At 41.5% G+C, this 7,887-nt stretch overlaps 1 protein-coding gene across 3 annotated transcripts in view; it reads left to right on the top strand.

Annotated features, from left to right (window-relative positions):
* Positions 1–646: 646 nt before the first annotated feature.
* The window catches only part of TDRD12 (tudor domain containing 12), a 135,427-nt gene continuing 128,186 nt past the window's right edge, over positions 647–7,887 (top strand). The window contains exon 1 of one of the 3 annotated variants that reach the window (XM_075189191.1): positions 647–715. The gene's annotated coding sequence lies outside the window, so the exon portion shown is untranslated. The remainder of the gene's footprint in view (positions 716–7,887) is intronic. The other 2 variants (XM_075189192.1, XM_075189190.1) reach the window with 2 other exon arrangements.

Genomic DNA, 7,887 nt, shown 5'->3' with positions numbered 1-7,887 from the left:
CATTATGCAAGGCACCAACTGGACTTTGTATTGTTTTTTTCACGCAGACCATGTGTTTTCCAGGGGCCAGCAAAATCATACAATAGAGAGCGGAGTAATGGCGGCTTCGTGCAAGACATTGTGGGGCTGCTATAGTCTGAATGCTGTTGTTCTACTTAGTATATTCAAGAATCATCCTATAAGCATGTGCACAACTGTTAAAAAAAACCTCACACAACACTGCAATTATGAGCCAGGAAATAAGGTTGGTAATAATTAGCTATCCTGCATTCCTCAAATTCAAAATCACAGCTGTCATGGAACTACAAGTCACAGCACAGCCAGCTGCCACACCCTATGGCTCTTACGATAGTATTGTGACATATCCTGGAAGGCCACATATTGTTACTGATACAGAGTAACAATAAAGCTGATATCACCAGGCAATTGACAACTCTCTTTCTATCACACCCTAAATCAGAGACACAGGGGATTTGTTAAAATGCCCAGAAGACTATCCAGGCGGCCATGTTTTCAGAGACAAAGCGGGCTGTCTCCAGTAAAATGTCTCCTGTCCTGGGGACAAATCTCTTCTCAGCAGTCCGGGAAAGTGACCGTTATCTCCCGCGAGGGCGGGAATCTTCCAGAGGCGGAAGTGACTTAAGGGGCTTTGTGCATCAGCTGTCCGCCCTCCATAGGTGGTGAGCGAGGACGGGTGGAGTCAGCGGGTGCTTGGGTGAGTTTGCCTCTATACACCCGAGTATATAGTGAGTGTGGGCCCTTTGTGGCGTGTAATCATTGTACTCGGTGCATGTAGTGACCCTCAGCTCCCAGGCTGCACTATGCAAGTCATGGTTCCTATCTAATACACCCACTGCGTGTTATTTCTGGTATCTGTTCTCATTGGACATGTGCATAATGCAACTTATTCTCAGTATCTGTTCTCACTGGACAAGTGCATAATGCAACTTATTCTCAGTATCTGTTCTCACTGGACAAGTGCATAATGCAACTTGTTCTCAGTATCTGTTCTCACTGGACAAGTGCATAATGCAACTTATTCTCAGTATCTGTTCTCACTGGACAAGTGCATAATGCAATTTATCATCATCACAATCACCATTTATTTATATAGCGCCACTGATTCCGCAGTGCTGTACAGATAACTCATTCACATCAGTACCTGCCCCATTGGAGCTTACAGTCTAAATTCCCTAACACACAGAGAGAGAGACAGAGAGAGAGACACTAGGGTCAATTTTTGGTAGTAGCCAGTTAACCTACCAGTATGTTTTTGGAGTGTGGGAGGAAACCAGAGCACCCAGAGGAAACCCACGCAAACACGGGAGAAAATACAAACTCTACACAGATAAGGCCATGGTCAGGAATCGAACTCATGACCCCAGCGCTGTGAGGCAGATGTGCTAACCACTTAGCCATTCTCAGTTTATAGGGTGTAATTCTCATTATCTGTTTTTTTTTTCCTGCTTGCACCAAGCTGCACAATACAGCTTTTTATGTAATGTATGGTTGTAATTCTCAGTTTATTTTGTATGCATGGTGTCCTGCACCATACAGCTTCTCATCTTCTTAGAATAATTGCATCTGTTGTAATAGACAACTGCATAGTGCCACTTCTCACATTCTGTGTCCATGTGATTTTATTTGTATCTTTTATTCTGTATGTTTAAACAACTGCACAGTGCAACTTCACTAGTTCTGTATGCTGTATGTAATTTTCACTACCTGTTCTTGCTCTTTACGTATGGAGAATTGAATATCCTATGTATTTCGGGAATTGTTCTTGGTATCTGTTTTTGTTAAGTGTATAAGCTACTGCACAGTACCACTTTTCATGTAGTGTTGCAATTCTCAATATATGCTTTTATGTTGTGACAGCAATGCAGACCAAGAGAAATATACTGTGTAGCTGAGTGTAATTCTCAGTATAGGTTTTATTTATGTATTCACGGTTGCTGATTTTGTTTTTTATTTTATAGTTTTGTTTTTGTTTTTTTGTATTTGTAAAAACAACAAGAACGCAATAAAAATGCATACAGCACAGCTTCACAGTCTCTATTTTGCCTGTGGTTGTCGGCATTCGTTTTTATTTTGTATGTATGGATAACTGCACAATACCACTTGTTCTCTCGGCTGGATGGTATTCTCTGTAAGCATAAACATCTACTTCTCTTGGTTATGCAATTCTCTGTATCTATTCTATCTGCTCCTACACATTGCTGTCATTTGTCACCCACCAAGGACCAGTTTCCCTAATTCAACTTTGCTGCCTGACTCACTTGCTTCCTATCCGTTGTACCTGCCAACTCTTATACTAGGTATTATCAATGTTCCCATTGAGAACCCTACTGTCTCTACTGCTACAAAACTTCTTTCTTTGGTCTCTTGCACCATTTGTGATTTGCCCTCCTTTATCTTCTGCTTCTACTACAATACTGTTTCTCCAGCTTGGTCTTCCCAATTTCTGATCACCTTTCCTTCATCCTCTTCTTACCCCATGCTCTACCCCAGTGGTTCCCAAACTTTTGCAGTTCACGGCACCCTAGAGTCTCCAAATTTTTCAAGGCACCCCTCCAAAATAATTATTGAGCAGTCCTGTTTTAGAAGTAGTTGGGTCAAAAAATTGTACTAAGTATTTAGGTCAGGACAGAAATACTTATTTAGTTGTATGCAAAAATGCCCCCTCTGCATCCAGACACTCTGCCTCCTCTGCTGGCCCGCTGTCCTCCTCTGCTGGCCCGCTGTCCTCCTCTGCTGGCCCGCTGTCCTTCTCTGCTGGCCCGCTGTCACGATCCTTCTCCCAGCCATAGAAAAAAGAAAGAAAACAGAAACTTACCAATCCGCGTGGCGCCGGGACCCAGCAGCTTCCTCTCTCCCACAGAAGCTGTCACTGAATATCAACGTCAGTGACAGCTGCAGGAGAGAGGAGGCTGCTGGGTCCCGGTGCCGCGCGGATTGGTAAGTTTCTGTTTTCTTTCTTTTATCTATGGCTGGCCCGCAGCACCCCTGGGAGCCGCGGCGCACACTTTGGGAACCGCCGCTCTACCCTTTGCACCTTAATTCATACAATGTCACCTACATGCCCTCGACCTGATCTTCTCATCTGCACTAAAGCTAGTCCTTTCTCGTATAACTTTCTATGCCCTTATCTGGCTGCCTCTTTCTGCAACAACACTCTCACTTCACCACTTAATACAGCCCGAGCTACCACACACGGTGTCCAACGATCCAGACATCAGCTGTGGAACAGCAAATAGACCATCTACCTCCTAAACTGTTCCCACATTGAGTGTTAGTCCTGCTCCAATACCAGTTACATCCACTATAAATTTATCTTTTATCTTTCACTTGCCAAGCAAACCTATGTCACTTTTCTAATATCCACCAAGTCTTCTGAACCTTGACACCCCTTTACCACCTTTCTACTTCTCTTCCCACCTGTGCCACATTCCCCTTTCTGCATCTCCGCCCATGACTTTGCTATCTACTTCAAAGCCAAAATCGACACCATTTGATAAGATAACTACTTTAGCGACTGTTACAACCACCTATCTCTTGCTCTCTCCGCTTCTCACACGTCAAAGTTTACCTCTGGCACATCGGTTCCCCCCCACTTCCACTATGTGTTGGGGTCCCACGAGTTCTTGGTCCTATGCTTTTCTCACTGTACACCTGTTTTCTATGCTTTGTCTTCCCAAAGTAACTACCTCCCTTCAAAGGTCATCAACAACACCACAATTTCCTCAGTTTCCCTCTGCTGCCTTGGTATCGCCTTCTACTGTATTCTCTTTTCCTGTGCTGTTGCCTCCACCTTCTATATATTGCTATAATGTGTACTTTTCTTACCCAAGATGCAACAAATACCATTTTCCATTCTTATAATTTCCCCCATCTACTACTGCAACCTTGTCCTATGACATTTCCCACACCAATCTATCCTCTGTTCAATCCGTTCCTAGTGCGGCCAGCAGCTCTGTGGTGTTTCAGCTCCCTTGCGAAGATATCACTCACACGTTTAAGTGTAAAAATTTAGGTAATCAGCAGCTTTGTAGATCTCTTTTCCTCCACGGTGGTCTTCTGATCTCTCTGGATCAGTAATAGGTAGACTTAGAGGGGGCAGGGAAGGCTTGGTACACTGACCTATGAGATGTAGATTCCCGGAGATCTAACATTTAATATCCACTCTTACTCTACAGGTAATAACTGCGGTTTTATTCCACTGGGTTTATGATCTCTCTACACAACCGAATGTTAACAATAATTCCAGGAAAAAGTTCACCAATCATAGATTATGTCTCCAAACAAGAGACTAACTACAGTCCACAACTTATTGTGCATAGATACAGATTATTCAGAGGCTAAAAACATAAGTTAATGTATTACAACTGGTAAGCAGCAAAAAACATTTTAAGCAATCACCTAAAATGTAATTGGCTGGTTTTGGTGGATTTTTTGATACCTGTTCAACAGTTACGATTTTCCTGTAGTGCCATGGGATGAAATTAACGTCCTAATTAGGAGACTATAAACATTATGATTTAATACAAGTTTTATATTTACTGCTAAATAAACATGCAAATGTACCAGTAATGTTTATAAAGGTCTCAATCTATGCTGTGCAAATTTAAATATACCATATCTTGATCCCAATATACATTATTTTAAACATCCCATTATTTAATTAATAAGTCCTGTACTTTTTATTTAAAGCCATTTTTTTAAATTCAATAGTATTTAAATGATAAACATTTGTTCACTGTTTTGCAATTACCCCACAATGATTATCATAACTATTTGTCCGCTGTATGTGAAGCACTTTCACCTAGAGATAATTTCCATGGTAAAATAGTCATATGCATTTTTCCACACAGAGGTCAGCTTAATTCACATAAGTTATACCTGGCAGCGTATGTAACATCCCGTCTTCGACATGAATCATAACCGGCAACCATCTTTCGCAGCCTTCCAGGGCGCGCTGTAGGCTGAACCTCTGTAACTCCTTAATCGTTGTGAAGTTACACAATCTGCTTAAGTTGTAGTATTGAGGAGGTGGGATCCAGGTTTGCTGATATCTATATTCGTCTATGGCTTCCTCAGGTGTCCACCACTAATATATAAAAACGCTACGGTTGCAGCACATGAAGACATGGGGATAGAACATCTGATAATATGTATAACAAGTTATTCTTCCCTGGACACAAATTCCCACGATGAGAGCAAATTTTACCCATTTTAACCTCATCCTTCTCCAATAAACATGTTAAAAGGTATTAACAAAATAAGTTCTTAAAGGGTTGAATGGGGTGTCTGCTTTGACTGGCTGTGATACTAGTCCAATCAGGAGGACCACAGTCATGGTCAAAAGTTTTGAGAATGACACAAATGTTATTTTTCACAAAGCTTCAGTTTTTATGATGTCAATTTGCATATACTCCAGAATGTCATGAAGAATGATCAGATGAATTGCAATTAATTTTAAAGTCCCTCTTTGCCATGACAATGAACTTTATCCCAAAAAACAACATTTCAGCCTACCACAAAAGGACCAGCTGAAATCAGGTCAGTTATTCTATCATTAACACAGATGAGAGTGTTGATAAGGACAAGGCTGGAGATCACCCTGTCATGCTGCTTGAGTTAGAATAACAGACTGGAAGCTTTAAAAGGAGGGTGGTGCTTGAAATCATTACTCTGTTAATCATGGCTACCTACAAGGAAACACGTGCAGTCATCATTGCTTTGCACAAATAGTGTTTTACAGGAAAGGATATTGCTGCTATTAAGATTGCACCGAAATCAACCATTTATCGGATCATTAAGAACTTCAAGAAGAGAGGTTCAATAGTTGTGAAGAAGGCTTCAGGGTGCCCAAGAATGTCCAGCAAGCACCAGGACCATCTCCTAAAGTTGATTCAGTTGCGGGATCGAGCACCACCAGTGCAGAACTTGCTCAGGAATGGCAACAGGCAGGTGTGAGTGCAACTGCACGCACAGTGAGGCAAAGACTTTTGGAAGATGGCCTGAAGTCAAGAAGGCCAGCAAAGAGGCCACTTCTCTCTAGGAAAAACATCAGGGACAGACTGATATTCTGTAAAAGAAACAGGGATTAGACTGCTGAGGACTGGGGTAAAGTCATTTTCTCTGATGAATTCCCTTTCAGATTGTTTGGGGCATCTGGAAAAACGTTTGTCTGGAGAAGGAAAGGTGAGCGCTACCATCAGTCCTGTGTCATGCCAACAGTAAAGCATCCTGAGACCATTCATGTGTGGGGTTGCTTCTCAGCTAAGGGAGTGGGCCCACTCACAATTTTGCCTAAGAACACAGCCATGAATATAGAATGGTACCAAAACATCCTCCAAGAGCAACTTCTCCCAACCATCCAAGAACAGTTTGGTGACGAACAATGCCTTTTCCAGCATGATGGAGGACCTTAGAATAAGGCAAAAGTGATAATTAAGTGGCTAGGGGATCAAAACATCGAAATTTTGGGTCCATGGCCAGGAAACTCCCCAGAACTTAATCCCATTGAGAACTTGTGGTCAATCCTCAAGAGACGGGTGGACAAACAAAACCCACAAATTCTGACAAACTTGAAGCATTGATTAGGCAAGAATGGGTGGCCATGAGTCAGTATATAGCCCAGAAGTTGATTGACAACATGACAGGGCATTGTCAATCAAAAAGAAGGTCTTCAAAAAGAAGGGTCAACGTTGCAAATATTGACTCTTTGCATAAACTTAATGTAACTGTCAATAAAAGCCTTTGACCCTTATGAAATGCATGCAATTTTAGTTCAGTATACCATATACTTTTTATCTGACAATAAGGTCTAAAAACACTGAAGCAGCAAACTTTGTGAAAACCAATACTTGTGTCATTCTCAAAACTTTTGGCCATGACTGGAGACATTGCAGAGATTTGCTTCTGGGAGCTCACTGCTAGAAGTGACCTGTGCTGAATACGTCGGCCCTAGGAATCGCTACTTCAGGAGGGAAGCTACTGAGATGGTGGTATGGACTGAAGTTAACAACTTGTTTAAAAGACCACAAGACCTGAAATATAAGGTACTAGTAACATTCAAAAATAAATATGCAAACGTTTCCTCAGCTACTTAAAAATAAAAGAAATATAAAGATTTGTCTATGCATAACCTCCTGTGAGAATATTAAAGGTTGAGGAAACCCCCACATTGTGTAATGACAGACACACACTCAGCACTCTGCGTTTAGATATTAGACAGTATATCAGTCGCGGCCCCTGTCACACTCTTCTGGTTTAAAACAATAGGCACATGCATGAAGATCAGGCCCCCGTTGTACAGAATAAGAGACCTGGGGGTAATTGTATCGAGCTGCGAGTTTTCAGCGGGTTTGAAAAGTGAAGATGTTGCCTATAGCAACCAATCAGATTCCAGCTATCATTTATTTAGTACATTCTACAAAATGATAGCTAGAATTTGATTGGTTTCTAAAGGCATTATCTCCACTTTTCAAACTCGCAGCTTGATATATTTACCCCCAGAAGTTGATCATATACAGTACTGAGATTCTTACAGCATCAACAAGGAGATAGGACATGTATTCATTACATACTATTATTCAAACAAAATTATATATTATAGACCAGACTCCAATTTTAAAGGAGCAATGTCCCCAAATAACATGTTGCATTGCAGCAACGTTCACCAGATGTTGTCAATTACATCATATAGACCAGTGATAGGCAACAGGCGGCCCTACGACCAATCACCTGCGGCCACCATCTCCTTCCTGCTTTATTGTCAGATTTGTCTGTTATAACTTGAAACACTTGTATAAAATGCCTTTATTCTGCTATATTCTGGACGGGATGTTTTAGAAGGAAGAGTAAGCTGAATTGTAACCCGAT

This window comes from Mixophyes fleayi, chromosome 10, assembly GCF_038048845.1.
Source record: "Mixophyes fleayi isolate aMixFle1 chromosome 10, aMixFle1.hap1, whole genome shotgun sequence".
Classification (NCBI taxonomy): Eukaryota; Metazoa; Chordata; class Amphibia; order Anura; family Limnodynastidae; genus Mixophyes; species Mixophyes fleayi.
Note: the sequence above shows the minus strand (reverse complement) of the source record. Positions and strands in the feature narration are given on the sequence as shown.